Source organism: Leucopleurus acutus (genome assembly GCF_964270905.1).
Source record: "Leucopleurus acutus genome assembly, chromosome: 5".
Lineage (NCBI taxonomy): Eukaryota > Metazoa > Chordata > Mammalia > Artiodactyla > Delphinidae > Leucopleurus > Leucopleurus acutus.
The window spans coordinates 121,725,518-121,746,110 of record NC_139147.1 but is presented as its reverse complement, the minus strand read 5'-3'; the positions used below and the strand labels follow the sequence as shown (position 1 = coordinate 121,746,110).

The window sequence follows — 20,593 nt, the reverse complement described above, 5'->3', positions numbered from 1 at the left end:
TTTTTTGGCTGTGTTGGGTCTTCATTGCTGCACACAGGCTTTCTCTAGTTGCAGCGAGCAGAGGGGGCTACTCCTCGTCGTAGTGCATGGGTTTCTCACTGCTGTCGCTTCCCTTGTTGCAGAGCACGGGCTCTAGGCACGCGGCCTTCAGTAGTTGTGGCACTCGGGCCCTGGGGGGTGCGGGCTTCAGTAGTTGTGGCACAGGCTCAGTAGTTGTGGCTCTCGGGCTCTAGAGCGCAGGCTCAGAAGTTGTGGTGCATGGGCTTAGTTGCTCCACAGCATCTGGGATCTTCCCAGACCAGGGATCGAACCCATGTCCCCTGCACTGGCAGGCGGATTCTTAAGCACTGCACCACCAGGGAAGTCCTTTTGCCAATTTTTGAATCAAGTTGTTTGGGTTCTGGCAGAAGTTCTTTATATATTCTAGATATTAACGCCTTATGAGACATATGATTTGCAAATATTTTCTCCCATACCATAGGCTGCCTTTCACCCTTAATGGTGTCTTTTGATGCAAACATTTTTAATTCTGATGTAGTCCAATTTATCTATTTTCACTTTTGTTACCTGTGCTTTTGGTATCATGTCCAAGAAATGACTGCCAAATCCAAAATCATAAAGATTCTTACCTATGTTTTCTTCTAAGAATTTAATACTTTTAGCTCTGAAGTTTAGGTCTTTGATTCATTTTCAGTTAATTGTCATATATGGTATAAAGGCCCAATTTTTTTTTTTTTTCACATGGATATCCAGTTTCCCCAACATCATTTGTTGAAAAGACCACCCTTTCCCCATTGAATGGTCTTGGCACCCTTGTCAAAAATAACTTGCCCATATATGCAAGGGTTTATTCTGGGCTATTATATTCCACTGATTTTTATGTCTGTCTTTATGCTAGTACCACATTGCTCGATTACTGTAGCTTTGTAATAAGCAGTGAAATTGGGAAGCCTGAGTCCGCCAGCTTTGTTCCCTTTCAGGATTATTTTGGCTATGTGAGGTCCCTTGAAATTCTATATGAATTTTAGAACGGATTTTTGTTTCTGTTAAAAAAAAGAAATTGGGATTTTGATAAAGATTGCACTGAACTGGTACATCACTTTGTGTGTTATTGACATTTTAGCAATATTAAGTCTTCCAGTCTAGGAACACAAGTTGTCTATTTATTTGTGTCTTCTTTAATTTCAGCAATGTTTTGTAATTTTCCATGTACCAGTGTTTTGCCTCCTTGATTAAGTTTATTCCTAAAGTATTTTATTCTTTTTTCTTTTTCATGCTATCCTGAATGCAATTGTTTTCTTAATCTCCCCTTTGGATTGTTCACTATGTTAGTGTGTAAAAATGCAACTGATTCTTTTGTGTTGATTTTTTTATCCTGCAACTTTGCTGAATTTGTTCATTAATTCTAATAGGTTTGGGTATGTAGAATCTTTCGGGTTTTCTACATATAAAGATCATATTGTCTGCCAATGGAGAAAATTTTGCTTCTTCCTTTCCAATTCAGATGTCTTTTACTTCTTCTTCCTGACTAATTGCTCGAGTTAGGACTTCCAGTACTCTGTTAAATAGAGTGGTGACTGCAGACATCCTTGTCTTGTTCCTGAACTTGAAGAAAAGCTTTCAGTCTTTCACAACTCAGTGTGATGTTAGCTGTGGGCTTCTCCTATAGGGCCTTTTTACATGGTGAGGTAGCTCCTTCTATTCCTAGTTTGTTGAGTGTTTTTATCATAAACGGTGTTGAATTTAGTCAAATACTTTTCAGTATCAACTGAAAAGATGAACTTTTTAATAAATGGTGCTGGGCAGTCATTCTGAAAAAGATAAAATTAGATCCATATCTCACACCATACACACAAATAAACTCCAAAAGGATTAGAGATCAAGATTTAAAAAATGAAAGTGGGCATCCATCAACTTAACCAAGGTAAACAAGGTTAAACAAGGTAAATATTACCAATGACAAAACATATTGACATGACGAAGCCCTTGATGAGCTCTGTGAAAGAAAGACACATCATTTTTTGTGGTATTTTTAGTAAAAAGGCATAACCATACTCTAATCATGAGACAACACTGGACAAAGTCAAATAAAGGATATTCTGGAAAATATATGATCGGTACTCTTCAAAAGTGTCAAGGTCATGTAACAAAGAAAAACTGAAGGCTGTTAGAGAATAGAGAATACTAAGGAGAAACAACTAAATGCAATGTGGGAGCCTAGACAGGATCCTGGAACAGAAAAATGTCATTACAGAAGAAAATGATGAAATTCAAATTAAGGTCTGTAGTTTAGTTAATAATATTGTCCTGATGTTAGTTTCTTGCTCCTGATAATTATGCGATGGTTATGAAAAGGTTAACATTAGGAAGTTGTATCTTTCCTGTAAGTCTAAAATTAGTTTAAAGCAAAAAATTTTTAAAAAAAGAAATACAGCAATAATTATACCACTAAAGTGATAACCATCAAAAGAACTAAAAGCAGATATGGTTAAAGGTAGTTTTACTAATTCATGCTGTTAGAAATCAAGATAGTTCCCCTTGGGGAAGAGGCGTTCGTGACTGGAAAGGGCAGTAGGTGCTGTTAATCGTCTGTTTCTGGATCTAGGGTGCTAGTTACACTGATGTGTTATTTAGTTAGTGAAAATTTGTCCAATTTTAGGTATCTATCATCTTTCAGTAAAAAAGCAGTTTTTAAAAACACAGTTTTACCTCTGGATAGTGAGATGAAAAATATGAAGAAGATTCTTTTTCAGAAAATTTTAAATTGGTAACTGCCAAATATTAATACAAGAAGTCAGAAAGGCAAGCATGAGACCCTAAGCCCAGAAGAATACAGAAAGCACAACTGGTCTATTTTATTTCCCCGTTGTCAGCAACTGATCTCCTATATTCCTCTTGAGAAAAAGTAGGATTTGTGCAAGATAACCAAGAGCTAAGACTAAGAGTAGATATAACAGGGGGTATCGGGCTTCCCTGGTGGTGCAGTGGTTGAGAATCTGCCTGCTAATGCAGGGGACACAGGTTCGAGCCCTGGTCTGGGAGGATCCCACATGCCGCAGAGCAACTAGGCCCGTGAGCCACAACTACTGAGCCTGCGCGTCTGGAGCCTGTGCTCCGCAGCAAGAGAGGCCGCGACAGTGAGAGGTCCGCGCGCCGCGATGAAGAGTGGCCCCCGCTTGCCACAACTAGAGGAAACCCTCGCACAGAAACGAAGACCCAACACAGCAAAAATAAATTAATTAATTAACAGGGAGTATCTTCAAGGGAACTATCAGACACAACAAGATTCACACAGTAAGCACTAGATAATGTAAACTGTGAGAGAGCTTCTGATATCGGACATAAAAATTTTACCAAACACACACTGGTTACTTAAGATAGATGTAGATTCAATGTGAAAAATTCATCTAAGTTGCTAGTAGTCACAACATGAAAAAATGCTTCATATTGTTACAGAAAGTCTAAAATATAACTAGATGGTGATCTGAGAATTACTCTACCCTTGATATAATTAGGGTAATAAAAAACAGTCAGAAAAAGTTTTACACAAATTACTAAGTCAAATGAGTGTCATAGTTCCCTGTTTCCACTCAAGGTCAATCTGAGTCAAAGTGTTTCTTTCCGGGGTGAGTACTGGAGTGAATTTTACACAAACAGGAAGAGGTATTAAATAAGTCAGAGGCTTTTGACCCTAAGATAATACCTAACTAGACAGTCTGAGCTCTATGCTACAGTTGATCAGAATGCTTCAATATATACCTAGAGTTAAACGTGAAGAGAAAAAAAAAAAAATCCTTCTGTACAATATTTTCTACTTTGGTGAAAAGATATGTACTATCATTCTTATTTTCAAGATCAGCTTGGTGCTTTGTGACCACCTAGAGGGGTGGGATAGGGAGGGTGGGAGGGAGATGCAAGAGGGAGGAGATATGGGGATATATGTATATGTAGCGCTGATTCACTTTGTTACACAGCAGAAACTAACACACCATTGTAAAGCAATTATACGCCAATAAAGATGTTTAAAAACACCAACAAAACACATTCCTTGTTGCATATTCAATTCACCAGGCATATCCACAGCCCTGTTGATAACAGCATCATTACCCACTGCTTTTTTTGACTATGAAATACATGCGCTCCTGCTCTGTGACGAACAATAAACACTGCCCCTATTATTTGCTATTATATTTTTATTTTTCTTACTTTTCAGAACACTTTTAGCCTTTTTCTCTTCTTTCGTCACAACTTTAAGATTTTACATCATTTCATAATACCCAACTTTTTTTCTTTTAGCCCATACATATTTAATTTTTAAACAAGTCAAAAGGACATGTAGCATATAACATAGGCACTAAGATAAATTAAAAATTTATGTTACAAAGGAGTTAGGTTAACGTCTTATCTAAGCATGTCCTTGTTTCTATTCACAGTAAACCAGTCACTATAACAGATTCACACAGTCATAATCAGGATTTAACCAATTAACTGAAATACAGCTGAAATGAAGATATCACAACATTATACAGAAATGGTCTATTTTTAAATTATAGTAAACAGTGATGCTAGAGAAAGGATGATCAATCAAAAACGGTGGCTAATTTTCAAATCACTTACTTATATTAGGATCAATTCACAATGCTCTAGGAAAAACAGAAACTATACTGGAAAGACTCAACTAAGAAGACCCTATAAAGATGTCTGGGTTCTTGCATTAATGTTGAAGGTCCAAATATTTTATTTTATTATTATTTTTGCAAAACTTTTATTTATTTATTTATTTAGCTGGGTGATCAGAGTGACTTTTTTTTTTTTTGCGGTATGTGGGCCTCTCACTGCTGTGGCCTATCCCGTTGAGGAGCACACGCTCCGGACGCGCAGGCTCAGCGGCCATAGCTCACAGGCGCAGCCGCTCCGCGGCATGTGGGATCTTCCCGGACCAGGGCACGAACCTGTCTTCCCTGCATCGGCAGGCGGACCCTCAACCACTGCGCCACCAGGGAAGCCCAACTTTTTTTTTTTAATATAAGTATAGGTGATTTACAAGATTGTGCTAATATCTGCTGTACAGCCAAATACGGAAGAAAAGGCCTAAACATTTCAGTGACGTAATATAGTGGAGTGGCTAGCACTCTACAGTCAGACAGATTCATGTTTGAGCCCCAGCTCTGCCATCACTCTCTTTTTTTTTAAGCTGTACGCGGGCCTCTCACTGTCGTGGCCTCTCCCGTTGCGGAGCACAGGCTCCGGACGCGCAGGCTCAGCAGCCATGGCTCACGGGCCCAGCCGCTCCGCGGCATGTGGGATCCTCCCGGACCGGGGCACGAACCCGTGTCCCCTGCATCGGCAGGCGGACTCTCAACCACTGCGCCACCAGGGAAGCCCCATCACTCTCTTTCTAATCCCAGTAAAACAATTTATGTCCTCACCTATAAAATGAAAAACAATTAAACCTATCTCACACACTGCTGGGCAGGACTACATGAGGTCCTCATCACATTGTCAGTGTTCGCGAAGTAAACCATTAAAATTCATAATGAATACAAAGCTTTCAGATTTTGGATCTTTATTTTCTCACTTAATCCTAGAAAGTACGTTGTGGTCTTTTACATTTTGTAGGTTATGAAAGAACAGCCTTGTAAACAGGGTTTCATTTTTTTCAATGAGCTGCTTATATTAGGATCTCTTATTTTCTTTCCTTACTATGATCTCTCTCATTTCACTTGAAATTACTTTCTTTTATTGGGAAGAAGGGTTTTGTGGGTAGTGACCCCTTTCTAAAAAGTCTTTTCCTTAGCATTAGTTTCGCATGCTTTTGCTTAGTATTTCAGTTTCTTCAAATTTATTCCTATTTTATGTCGTTTATATCAAGAGAAGAAATTCAATTGTCTTGAACATTTCCCCCAGAGTGTAACTTCAATTAGCCTATGAAATTAATAACTCAGAACAGATCTTAGAGTTGTAGTATCTAATAGTCCAGATTATCCCAAGAATACTGCTGGATCTGATATAATAACAATAAAAGAAAATAATTTGACTTGGGAAGAAGGAATATTTTAAGTTCTTTCAGAAAGAGCTCATTTATAAGAAATATTTAGCTGCTTTTACACTGTAATTAACTAGTTTACTAATTAATTAAGTTAGCAAGTATTTGCTCAAATGTTAAGGTCAATGGAAGAAGTTACGGCGTTTTTCACAAAGATTTTCAGTGTATGTTTCTCAGAATGTCTCCGCAGGTAATATATTCTGTTACCTTTGAACACTGATGTGTTCAACTTAAAAATACATAATCACGGGGCTTTCCTGGTGGCGCAGTGGTTAAGAATCTGCCTGCCAATGCAGGGGACATGGGTTCGAGCCCAGGAAGATCCCACATGCCGTGGAGCAACTAAGCCCGTGCACCACAACTACTGAGCCTGTGCTCTAGAGCCCACGAGCTACAACTACTGAAGTCTGCGCACCTAGAGCCCGTGCTCCACAACAAGAGAAGCCACCGCAATAAGCAGCCCGTGCACCGCAATGCAGGGGACACGGGTTCGAGCCCTGGTCCGGGAGGATCCCACATGCCGCGGAGCAACTAAGCCTGTGCGCCACAACTACTGAGCCCATGCGCCACAACTACTGAAGCCCGCGCGCCTAGAGCCTGTGCTCCTCAACAAGAGAAACCACTGCAATGAGAAGCATGTATAGAAGTTGTTAAGAGAGGAAATCCTAAGAGCTGTCATCACAAGGAGAACAATATTTTTCTGGTTCTTTAGTTTTGTATCTGTATGAGATGATGGATATTCACTAGGCTTATTGTGATAATCCCTTCACGATGTATGTAGACAAATCATCATGCTGTCCACCGAAACTTCTGCAGTGCTTTTGACAGCTATATCTCAATAAAACTGGAAGAAAAAGAACATATGCAACTAACAAATAGCAGTCAATAAAATCATTTCTAGGCTAAAGAAAGTTTGGAAAAACTGCTAGATAAATGATTCTGCACTAATTGATACATTTTAAGCTACAAAGTCTTTACAAGTAGGAACATTTTGTGAGCATAGTGATTATGTATTTTTTTAAATTTATTTATTTTTGCCTGCGTTGGGTCTTTGTTGCTGCGCGTGGGCTTTCTCTAGTTGTGGTGAGCAGGGGCTACTCTTCGTTGTGGTGTGCAGGCTTCTCACCGCGGTGGCTTCTCTTGTTGCGGAGCACGGGCTCTAGGTGCGCAGGCTTCAGTAGTTGTGGCACACGGGCTCAGGAGTTGTGGCTCGCTGGCTCTAGAGAGCAGGCTTCAGTAGCTGTGGCACACGGGCTTAGCTGTTCAGTGGCATGTGGGATCTTCCCAGCCTAGGGATCGAACCCGTGTCCCCTGCATTGGCAGGCGGACTCTTAACCACTGTGCCACCAGGGAAGTCCCAGAATGGAGTCTTAACCACTGGATCACCAGGCAGGTCCCACAAACTCATTCTTTAACAACAACATACTTGGTTCTTTTCAAAATAAAACGGAATCTGTTACATAAACTTATTATGCTTTTGAGTATTAAAGAAAAAAAAAGAAAGATTTCTCTTTTCCAAATACTTTCCCCTATTCTATCTTTCCCTGCACTTAGAATTCTTCAAGGGCTGAGGCTATGTCATGCTCTTCTGTCAGTTCAGTGGCTCACACAGTGCCTGTAAGATAGTAAGCACTCCATATCTGTCAGCTGAGTGACTCAAACACGGACCAGCTGGTGAGGAATCACCACTGCTCCATGCCTACTATCTGGCTGATGGTTCATATCATCTCTAAGAATAAGTAAGGTAAAAAATAAAGAGGGCGGGGGAGGCTTGAATTTAAAAGGCTAGTAAACAGAATAAGGGAGTTGGAAAGTAGTCAAAAATTAAAATCTAATTAGATCATTAAACATTTTTCCAGTGGGGAAGAAAATACTTTAAAGAAATACATGCATTTTAAAAACAGGGACTTCCCTGGTGGCGCAGTGGTTAAGAATCCGCCTGCCGATCCAGGGGACTCGGGTTCGAGCCCTGGTCCGGGAAGATCCCGCATGCGGAGCAACTAAGCCCGTGCGCCACAACTACTGAGTCTGTGTTCTAGAGCCCACGAGCCACGACTACTGAACCCACGTGCCACAACAACTGAAGCCCGCGTGCCTAGAGCCCGTGCTCCACAACAAGAGGAGCCACCGCAATGAGAAGCCCACGCACTGCAACGAAAAGTGACCCCCCCCACTCGCCACAACTAGAGAAAGCCCACGCACGGCAACAAAGACCCACGCAGCCAAAAGCTAATCAATTAATTTAAGGAAAAAACATGAAGGACTTCTCTAGTGGTCCAGTGGTTAAGACTCCACTTTTCCACTGCAGAGGGCACGGGTCTGGGAGCTAAGATCCTGCATGCTGAGCAGTCCAGCAAAAAAACAAAACAAAACAAAAAAGATGATTCTGGCTGCAATGCTTAAGGACTGGAGACAGAAAAAGATCAAAGAAGGAAGGTCAAAAGGAAGCTATTATTGTAGAGAAAAGGAATGGAGGCCCAGACTACAGTAACAACAGTAGGAATGGCAAGAAACGGACATGGATTACCTTTTTGCTTCAGGTATCTCTGTCAAGAAAAATTCTCTTCAGATTGGATGGGGTTAAACGAGCATCGGTATCTTGCACAAAATGTGCATTTAATAAATTTAATCAATGAATTAATGGAAACCAAAGCTCAATATAGATGAGAAGATTCTAAAGAGAGTTCCTAACTGCTCTAAGGAAACCTTCAACAAGGTATATCACTCCCGATGAAATGTCCATGCAGCTGCTAGGGAAAGGGGATCCTGCCAACTACTGATCACCGAAGTTAAATGTAACTCTAGACAAGATTTTAGAGTCATTACTGAGAGAAGTCTATGAACACAGAAAAAGCAATAACCAACCTATGCTCCTGGAAATCAGGGTAGTTTCATTAAGGATGAGTAATGACAGATTAATGCTCTTTTTTTTTTTGACAGTTATTAAACAGATAGGATTTTTTTTAATGAAGTATATATAAAGTTACCTAGGTTTTAGGAAGGTAATTGTTAAAGTTCCTTATATTTTCCTTGTGAAAACCTAAAACTATTTGAGGTAGATAATGATAAATTAGCTGGATTTCTAATTAGCTGAACAACTTGAATCAAAGAATTAACAGGTTTTTAAAAATCAACATTATGAGGTCTCTAGCAGGGTAAGAGCTCTGCTCCTAGGCCCATCTAGTCAACATTTTAATAATATTTCCATGAAGGCTATGTCAGCATTATCAAAATTACAGTTTATCAAATCTATGGATAAACAAATAAACTTTTTTATTGAATGACCAAATCAAGATTTTTTCTTTTTTTAGCGTCAACATACTGGAACCAATCTGACAAGATAAAATTTAATCGGGATAAATATGAAGTCCTACCAAAAAATATTCTATTAAAGAACTGGGAGAGCATGGACAAAACAACTCAAGAATGTTAGGTGACTACAAAATCAATAATGGGTAATGCACATAGCACTTAAATGCCAGGGACTGTTCTAAATGCTTTACATATATGCATTCATTTATTCCTTAGAAGAACCCTATCAGATAGGTACTGTGATAAACCCCATTTTACAGATGAGAAAACTGAGGCCCCAAAATGTTTACATAATTTACTCAAGGTCACCCAGCTGATAAACTGTAGAACCAGGATTTAAACCCAGGCAGGCTAGCCCCAGAGTTCGCCTTCTTGACAGGACATTATTGTAAATTAACAGTGCCACATGATTGCCAAAGAAGCAAGTCTACCCTTAATCTTAAATGAGAGAGGTAACTTACGGTCTTCTCTACTGGTTAATATCTAATTATGGTTACTACACTTTGAAGAAGAATATGGATGAACTGACACAAACCCACAAATGAGCCATAAGTAATTTGAGGAGGTGCAAATCAAAACAACAAAATCATTAGAGGAGGTTAAAGACTGAGAATATTTTGTCTAGAAAAGAAACGAATCAGGAGAGTATAGGAAGTATCTTCAAATATTTGAAAACCCACTACAGAGGGGACAGAACTAAAACCAGTGAAGATATAACTTCTAGTTCAGTAAAAGAAATAATTTTATAAAAATTAGAGTTGTCCAAATATCTTCGCCTCAGAAACTATGAATCCTCTCTCCAGAAAAATATACAAATGCACATAAAATTTCCAAGGGTTCACAAATCTACTTTTAATGTATTCATGCCCCATCCTTAGAATCATTTATCCCAAATTAAAACAGAAAAGATTCAAGTATGAAGAGGCAAATATATTTAATAATCTTTAAAACTGATTACAGCTTAAAACTTTATCATCTAAAAAGCACTGAACTTCATGCTTTCCAGTTTCCTCTAAGACACATTAAGATACATGTTACAATAAGAGCTTAAAATATGATGACAGGTTCAGAAAAAAAGTGAAATCAAGTTTGCCAAGCGACAATGTAAACTGACTATAAGTAAGTTCTGACTGTAAGAAATAATGGCTTACTATTTCATCTTTAAAAGAAACATAACTAATTTTAAAGATTAAAAGATGAGGTGCTAATATACTACTCAATAACTAATATTTAATGCCCAAATTAGAAAGTTTCCCCCTCTGCCTTTAAGACTTCATCTTAAACTCTCCCTTCTCATCTTTTAGTCCTGATTAATTGTTAAGGTTGACAAACTAAGAAACAATGGACTAGAAGTCAGAATACTAGGTTCTACTTCACTATTTTTGTCATGAATTTAATTTTGGCTTAGTCTGTTTCCTCACCACATTCTACGAACTTTCATATACCTAAACAGCCTTTAAAAATGGTGAAGTCCATATTAACAAATTGAAGGAGAAAAACCATATGATCATCTCAACTGATGCAGAGAAAGCTTTGGACAAAATTCAACACCCATTTATGATAAAAACCCTGCAGAAAGTAGGCATAGAGGGAACTTTCCTCAACATAATAAAGGCCATATATGACAAACCCACAGCCAACATCATCCTCAATGGTGAAAAACTGAAACCATTTCCACTAAGATCAGGAACAAGACAAGGCTGTCCACTCCCACCACTATTATTCAACATAGTTTTGGAAGTTTTAGCCACAGCAATCAGAGAAGAAAAAGAAATAAAAGGAATCCAAATTGGAAAAGAAGAAGTAAAGCTGTCACTGTTTGCAGATGACATGATACTATACATAGAGAATCCTAAAGATGCCACCAGAAAACTACTAGAGCTAATCAATGAATTTGGTAAAGTAGCAGGATACAAAATTAATGCACAGAAATCTCCGGCATTCCTATACACTAATGATGAAAAATCTGAAAGTGAAATTAAGAAAACACTCCCATTTACCACTGCACCAAAAAGAATAAAATATCTAGGAATAAACCTACCTAAGGAGACAAAAGACCTGTATGCAGAAAATTATAAGACACTGATGAAAGAAATTAAAGATGATACAAATCGATGGAGAGATATACCATGTTCTTGGATTGGAAGAATCAACATTGTGAAAATGACTCTACTACCCAAAGCAATCTACAGATTTAATACAATCCCTATCAAACTACCACTGGCATTTTTCACAGAACTAGAACAAAAACTTTCACAATTTATATGGAAACACAAAAGACCCCGAATAGCCAAAGCAATCTTGAGAACGAAAAATGGAGTTGGAGGAATCAGGCTCCCTGACTTCAGACTATACTACAAAGCTACAGTAATCAAGACAGTACGGTACTGGCACAAAAAAGTTGGGATTTCGCCAATGCGGCTCCCCAGCCGCCTCCGGGGCAGGCTACATAGATCAATGGAACAGGATAGAAAGCCCAGAGATAAACCCACGCATATATGGTCACCTTATTTTTGATAAAGGAGGCAAGAACATACAGTGGAGAAAAGACAGCCTCTTCAATAAGTGGTGCTGGGAAAACTGGACAGGTACATGTAAAAGTATGAAATTAGAACACTCCCTAACACCATACACAAAAATAAACTCAAAATGGATTAAAAACCTAAATGTAAGGCCAGACACTATCAAACTCTTAGAGGAAAACATAGGCAGAACACTCTATGACATAAATCACAGCAAGATCCTTTTTGACCCACCTCCTAGAGAAATGGAAATAAAACCAAAAATAAACAAATGGGATCTAATGAAACTTAAAAGCTTTTGCACAGCAAAGGAAACCATAAACAAGACCAAAAGACAACCCTCAGAATGGGAGAAAATATTTGCAAACGAAGCAACTGACAAAGGATTAATCTCCAAAATTTACAAGCAGCTCATGCAGCTCAATATCAAAAAAACGAACAACCCAATCCAAAAATGGGCAGAAGACCTAAATAGACATTTCTCCAAAGAAGATATACAGATTGCCAACAAACACACGAAAGAATGCTCAACATCATTAATCATTAGAGAAATGCAAATCAAAACTACAATGAGAAATCATCTCACACCAGTCAGAATGGCCAACATCAAAAAATCTAGAAACAATAAATGCTGGTGAGGGTGTGGAGAAAACGGAACACTCTTGCACTGTTGGTGGGAATGTAAATTGATACAGCCACTATGGAGAACAGTATGGAGGTTCCTTATAAAACTAAAAATAGAACTACCATAAGACCCAGCAATCCCACTACTGGGCATATACCCTGAGAAAACCAAAATTCAAAAAGAGTCATGTACCAAAATGTTCACTGCAGCTCTATTTACAATAGCCAGGACATGGAAGCAACCTAAGTGTCCATCATCAGATGAATGGATAAAGATGATGTGGCACATATATACAATGGAATATTACTCAGCCATAAAAAGAAACAAAATTGAGTTATTTGTAGTGAGGTGGATGGACCTAGAGTCTGTCATACAGAGTGAAGTCAGAATGAGAAAAAGAAATACCGTATGCTAACACATATATATGGAATCCAAGAAAAAAAAAAGATCATAAAGAACCTAGGGGCAAGACAGGAATAAAGACACAGACCTACTCGAGAATGGACTTGAGGATATGGGGAGAGGGAAGGGTAAGCTGTGACAAAGTGAGAGAGTGGCGTGGACATATATACACTACCAAACGTAAAATAGATGGCTAGTGGGAAGCAGCCACATAGCACAGGGAGATCAGCTCTTTGTGACCACCTAGGGGGGTGAGAGGGAGGGAGACACAAGAGGGAAGAGATATGGGAACATATGTATATGTATAACTGATTCACTTTGTTATAAAGCAGAAACTAACACACCATTGTAAAGCAATTATACTCCAATAAAGATGTTAAAAATAAATAAATAAAAATGGTGAAGTGCAATGTAAATATACGACTCATGCATTATGCATAAAACATAAAATATCAATAACAAGAAAACAAAGCCTGTCTTTCTACAATGCTAAAAAAAAAAGCAAATGTATATTCACATTTCAATTCCTAATTACAAAAAGCAATCTTTGAATCCTTCAGGTTGTTTTAATGTATAATTTCCATCCACAAATGCTTTCCACATTAAGGATAAACATATCTGTGCACCCAATTTCAAGTTGTATTGAGGGGACATAGCTCACAGTTAAGAATTTGGGGTGCAAGGGAAAAACCTGAAGGTGCCAGTCGGAAGACACATTTCCAAGAGTTGGGGGGAAAAGTACATGATCACAAAATGGTAACCTGAAGTATTAAACGCTTGAAACTTCTGTTTTCCCTCTTAATTAAACAACTAGACATAAAGAGAACTCCAAAATAAGAGTTTAATGAGTCTCGGGCCTTTATTAAATATAAGCACCACATTGCTGAAACTGCAACTGTACTGCCAGAACAGGGCTACAGACACCATGTCTGCCATGAGACTAGACTCTAGTTCCAGGCACAAGATGTTCTAATAAATAACAAATGCATCAAGAGCCAGCACAGAAGTGTGACAGAATCCGGGGTCTAGGCATTTGATTTTTCTCCGGGTGCTACTTGAGAATGGACACTGCCATTAAAGATTTATTACAGTAACAGGATAGTGATAAAGCTTTAGCTAAATTATAGGCCAACCAATGAAATGGAAAAGCAACATGCAATATCAGATCAACTAAATTATTTTCTGTATAATTTTGTACAGAGGTAGGGTCATGATTACACCGTACAGAGGACAGATGAATAACCTCGACTATACCTATTAGGTGAAGATGATTTCAAGCCATTAAGAGAAAAGAAAAGTGGCCCAGAAAAAAAATTAGGCTATAGAAATCAAATGAAAAAACACAACACTAAGATTTGGGGGAGAAAGGGGAAGGAAGGGAATGAGCTACTGACTTACTAAAAAGAGAGCAAAGAAGTGGGACAGGGAGTCTGAGCCCTCAGAGCCAGAATGAGGAAAAGTATTCAAAGCCTCAAAGGGAGCTTCAGCAGTGAATACGGAAAGGGATGAGCCTGTTAACCATTTCAACGGAAAAAGAGAAACAATACGGGGAAGTTTTCTAAACCATCATTCACGGGGGTCAGTTAAATGCCTAACTCAAGCAGGGCAGGGCAATTAATAGGAGGTGAGCTTTGTTCCAAATGGTGACACCGATTAGTCCATTTCCTCCTGGCAACACCCTCAATAGGTGGATACTATTTTACAGATGAAGAAACTGAGACCACACAACGCCAGGTAACAGAGACTGGTACCAGAGACGGAGCACTCATCCCCTTAGTTGCACTGTCTCCCTGCAAGAGCCTATAAAAATCTTTACCCTTTTCTGTGGAGAGAGACCTTGGCTCTCCGGAATTTCTCAAAGGAGTCTGGGCCCCAAAAGTGACCCTCTACTTGAGAGAAAAGTTCCCTTACAGAGGCTACGAGGCTGTTCCAAGCGCACGAGGCTTTAGAACTCTGAAATACACCTGGTAGAGATGGAAAACCAGACATAGAAGCCATGCTTCTCCCCTGAAGATACCGAGAAAGTAGAAAGCAGCCCTTCCTCTCTTCCACGAGGCGTGACTCAGGGACGGTGCCTCCCCCGATTTGCTCTGTGTGTCTGTGTGTGGCTGGGGGGGGGGGGGGGGGGACCGGGGGGGAGGGGCGGTCTCCGGTTTCCGACTCTCTTCCCCAGACATTCAAGGGTTACTCGGCCAGGCCTGGAAGAATGCGTGGGAATAAACAGATGGGACTCGGGGTGACAAGGGGACCCGGAGGCGCAGGGAGGGGAACTGCCCAGGAACACGCCGGGCCGGGTCCAGAGGCCCTCGGCACGGAGCCCGCGCCCGCACCCTGAACCTTACCGCCGCTTGGCTGCAGAAACGAGGCGACCGCCCAGGGCTGTTCTTCGAGCCTGGGGCACGTCTTCGGGCGCCGCCGCTCCAGTGGCGCCCGCGGCTGGCGGCGGCCGGGTCCCGGCCGACTCGCACGCCGGGCAGGCTGGCGATCCGCGGCCTGCCCAGTCGAGGCCCTGGAGTTCGAGGCCCCGGGACGCCGACCGCGCGCGCGCCCCTGAGCCTGCCCAAAGAGGAAGGGTCAGGGCGCGCCCGCGTACCGAGCAGCGGCGGCGGCTGCAGCCGAGACCGCTGGCAGCTTCGTCCGCCCTCGCCCGGCCAAGCCACTGCCCCGCTTCCCCCGCGCGAGCTTTGGCGGCGGAGCAGCACGGTGAGCGCCGATTGGCCCTCGGGATGAATGTCGTACGGCACCTCTTCCCACGGATTGGCCAGGCCTGCGGTGCGTGCGAGGAGTAAACAAACCCCGCCCCGAGGCTTCCCAAAGAGAGGAGGGGGCCGCGAGGTGTAGCAGCGGGGCGTCAGGCACTGTGCCGGGTCCCTGGGTTGTCCACTGGAGGTTCTCAGTGGGTCCCCCTCAGGGATCTCGCCAACGCGGCTCCCCAGCCGCCTCCGGGGCAGGCTACAGGCCTGAGGCCTAAAATTTATAGACACACCCTTCCCCGCCCCTTCCCCCGGCTTGGGTGGGAATCTTGACTTTTCCATCTACCCCCATCCCCCCGGGCACAAGCAGGAAAACCCCCATCTCTCTTAGAAAAGGAGGAACTAGGTCATCCCTAGTTCCCAAGCACAACTCCGTCCCCAGTCACTTGATGGGTCACCTCCGGGGCAGCAGCATGGAGGGGCATGGGGACGAGTGATTGAGGCCACGTGTGGGGACGAGTGTGCGGTAAATTATTCAGACAGGGGTTAGAGACCGCTGGGCATGTGGCTTCTTCAGTACACAGGCAAGTAAGATCCAAACCGGGCCAGGTCACCATGTCACGTGGAAGCTGAAGAGAAAATCGCAGCTCCCGCCCCCCAAATACCTGTCCATTTAGTTCAATATTAATACATTTTGTGCCTATCTGAAAACCATGTGTGAGTTTACATTTTAGTGGGGTGGGAAGGACAATATGCAAAAGAAATAAGCAAAATATAAGCTATGTTACATGCTGGGACATGCTTTGGGGAAAATATGTAGCAGAGAAGGTGTTTGAGGGATGGCTTGACTTAAATAGAGTGCTCAGTGAAGGCAGCAGGAAAGGCGCCATTTAAATAAATGCCTAAAGGAACTGGGGGAGGTGAGAAAGCACCTTTGGACCTTTCTCTGGGGTGGAGTGGAGAGATAATTTCTGCATAATTGTACGTAGATAAAGTCCTAGGTGGTCAAGAATGCTGAATGCAGTCTCCTTGGACTCATTCTAAAATGCAAAAACCCCAATGGAGTCATTACCTTGCATTTTGCAATAACAAATCAATAAGATTTATTTAGTTTCCACAGAAATTGTGTGGTTTCAACTTAAATACTTTTCAAACATCGTAAGCACAAAGATAGAAAAATGAGGAAAACAGACGGAAACCTCCATCCTCAAGGAGCTCAGTCTATCAGGAGAGATGGATTGTTAATCACCTCAGGTCAAAGTGTAACCTGTCCAAGTAGAAGTAGATGCAGAGCTGTGCTTGGGCTAATGGGGGAGGCAGAAGCAGTGGATGTTATTAAGGAACTGTACCTCGGAATCTCTTTATCTATGAAGACAACTCAGTGCTAAATTTTGGAGTAAGGCTATGGCAATCAGGGATTCTCTAACCTGTTTGTAAATTTTTAAGGTGAGAGTCGGAAGATAATATTAAGTTAAACCACATGAAATTGTTAATATTTGGCAATTTTCATATGACTCGTAGAGTTAATATGAGGATTTTGCTATGTAATACATATAGTAAGTGTTCAATAAATAATGGTGATTATTATGATCATTTGATAATAGTGCTTTTGAAAAGAATGATTTAAAAGTCAATGTTTCATAACACCTTCCAACGCCTTGAAGTAAAATGGGCAGTGCAAGTTTCAAATTTTCCATATACTGGTTTGATCTAGCTGTGAATTTCCATGACCTAATCAGGGTATGCTGTAAAAGACACAAAATGCTAGTTTCACGGCAGGCCAAGAAATTCAGAATAAGGAACAGCTTGGTTTTCAAGCCAAAAACTGAAAATTCCCCAGAACAGAATAAATTGTCAAGTTGCTTCAGGGAGGAAAATTCATGTAAATCAATTTTTCATTCCCACTCACAGTTCCAATTTAGCAATTTGCACAACAGTCAGCTTTCTCTCTTCCTTCTCATTTCCCCATTAAAAGATCTGATTTCCTTTGAAAAGGAAAATAAAGCTTCCACTATCTCCAAAGCAAGAGAGTAGATGTTTGAAACACGACAGAACACTTACTGATTTGGCAAACACTTACTAAGCACTTATTGTATGCCACCAACAGTGCTAGGCATTGGAAATACACACATAAATGTCCAAAGAGCTTTGTTCATGAGTGTTCCTTGTGCTTTGAACAATCCCCCAGTTCATCCACACCTCATCTACACATGCCTTCTCATCTAAGCTGAAACAACACTCTCTCCAGAAAAGCTTCCTCTGACTCCCCGTCTCCAGCTCTTGGCCCATAAAATTGTTTGTCTTTCTAACGTTCATCAAACTTCTGATTACTCATTTAGTACCTGTATCGTGTTAGACTGTAAGCTCCCTGCGATTCGGATCTATGCCATTCTATTCACTACATTATCCTCGGTGCTTGAGGGAAGCTCAGTAAGTTTTTATTGAATGGATGAGTGTGCCACAGCCTAGCACGTTGGAAAGAGGAGACGAGCATAAATAAAGTCTCTACTTGTATATGCGGGGCAACAAACAGACGGCCATGAAAGAGACAGATCTGCTAAAATTAAACCTGAGGAATTTCCCTGTGCTGCCCCTCTCCTGAAGCTGGGTGCTGTTTCTAGAGGCGTAGCTATAGTGCTCCTGGACCGATGTCTCTCAAACTTTAACGTACCCAGGAATCACTTAGAGATCTTATTAAAATGCAGACTCTAGATCAGCAGGTCTGAGGTACCCCACCTCAGAGTGGGGGTAGAGTCTGCATTTCCAACGAACTCCCAACTGGTGATGCTGCTGCTTCAGCAAACACCACAGTTTGAGTGACAAGGACCTTAGTGACACCTTTTTACCATTCCCAAAAATCCATAGTTGTCTACACTTTTGTAGTTGCAGATGGCTTTTTTTAAAAATAAATTTATTATTTATTTATTTATTTTTGGCTGCATTGGGTCTTCGTTGCTGCACGCGGGCTTTCTCTAGTTGTGAGGAGCAGGGGCTACTCTTCGCTGTGGTGCGCGGGCTTCTCATTGCAGTGGCTTCTCTTGTTGTGGAGCACGGGCTCTAGGCATGCAGGCTTCAGTAGTTGCGGCACGCGGGCTTAGCCGCTCCGCGGAATGTGGGGTCTCCCCGGACCAGGGCTCGAACCTGTGTCCCCTGCATTGGCAGGCGAATTCTTAACCATTGCACCACCAGGGATATCCTGCAGATGACTTTCTAAAAAGCATCCTGATTTCACACCCAATCCATCCAGTGACAGACAAAAGAAATAACACTTAAGTGAAAAATGTGTTACAGCAAGGCCTTGTCTTCCAGAGACAGTTGTATTATGTACAGTTTAGTCACATTAAACTGCAGAGTGGAATCAAAGCCTTGGAATTTCCTCAGTAAGGGACACAGCTTTCTCCTGAGTTCATTTCTGGAATGACTTTGTTCAGGCAGTGGAAAGATTACACAGCCACCATTAATAGAAGTAAACTTTTCTTAATATCAAACCTAAAATTATTTTAAGATAAATATCTTATTTATCCTAAAAATATAAATTATATGTGAGGTATAAGAAATAATGATAATATGATCTAGCAGTCCCACTCTTGGGCATATATCCAGACAAAACTATAATTCAAGAAGATACATGCACCCCTATGTTCATAGCAGCACTTATTTACAATAGCCAAGACATGGAAACAACCTAAATGTCCATTGACAGAAGAATGGATAAAGAAGATGTGGTACATATATAACATAATGGAATATCACTCAGCCATAAAAAAGAATGAAATAATGCCATTTGGAGCAACATGAATGGACCTAGAGATTATCGTACTAAGTGAAGGAAGTCAGAGAGAAAGACAAATATCATATGACATCAATTATATGTGGAATCTAAAATATGACACAAAGGAACTTATCTACGAAACAGAAACAGATTCACAGACATAGAGAACAGACTTGCTTTTGCCAAGGGGAAGGGGGATGGGGGAGGGATGGAGTGGGAGGTTGGGATTAGCAGACGCAAACTATTACATCTGCTAACTAATACAGAGGAGCACATTTACACACTGGCTCCTGTCCCCATTGTTTTGTGTTTTTTTAACATCTTTATTGGGGTATAGTTGCTTTATAATGGTGTGTTAGTTTCTGCTTTATAACAAAGTGAATCAGTCATACATAAACATACTGTCCCCATTTGTTTAAACATTACCCATATGGTGTCAACTCTCTAGCATTCCAGGCTTGACCAGGGGTGAAAAATGACAGAATGAGTTCAAATGAGTATTCCAAGCTGGGAGGCAGAGAAATCCCAGCTCATAAAACCAGAGATATGGTAAAGTAAGATGCTGTCAGGTTACACCTGGTTGCTACAGCTGGAATCAAAAAGTGGGCTAAGAGGATGTGAAGTGAGGCAAGAGATGACCAATACTGATATAAATAATTGGATAATAAATGGAGGACAGGCAACAACTCTTCCTTACAGTAAAATTCCATGAATAAATGTAAAGACATAATGGAAATTGAAAATCACCATTATTAGGCAAATATTACAGAAATGATTGTTGCAGACAGGAAGCATCCGGGGATACTAAACACTAGTGAGTGAAAGTGTGATGGGAAACAGGATATTTACATGGTCTAAAAGTATCTCCTGTGTGGGATGAATTGGAAGATTGGGACTGATACATATACACCACTGTATATAAAATAGAGAACTAATGAGAACCTACTGTATAGCACAGGGAACTCTATTCAGTACTCTGCAATGGCCTATATGGGAATAGAATCTAAAAAAGAGTGGATATATTTATATGTATAAATGATTCACTTTGCTGTACAGCATAAACTAACACAACATTGTAAAGCAACTATACTCCAACAAAAATTTAAAAAAAAAAGTATTTCCTCACAAGATACTTAACTACAAAGGGGAAAATATTACTTTTACGATGGAAAAACCTGGCAGGCACCCCTTTAATCAAAGGATCAAGGTTAACAACAATAA

At 40.8% G+C, this 20,593-nt stretch overlaps 1 protein-coding gene across 3 annotated transcripts in view; it reads right to left on the bottom strand.

The window, feature by feature from the left end:
- Positions 1–15,562, bottom strand: part of TFDP2 (transcription factor Dp-2) — a 166,649-nt gene extending 151,087 nt beyond the window's left edge. For all 3 annotated transcript variants that reach the window (XM_082840246.1, XM_082840247.1, XM_082840248.1), the window contains exon 1: positions 15,250–15,562. The gene's annotated coding sequence lies outside the window, so the exon portion shown is untranslated. The remainder of the gene's footprint in view (positions 1–15,249) is intronic.
- Between the last annotated feature and the right edge of the window lie 5,031 nt (positions 15,563–20,593).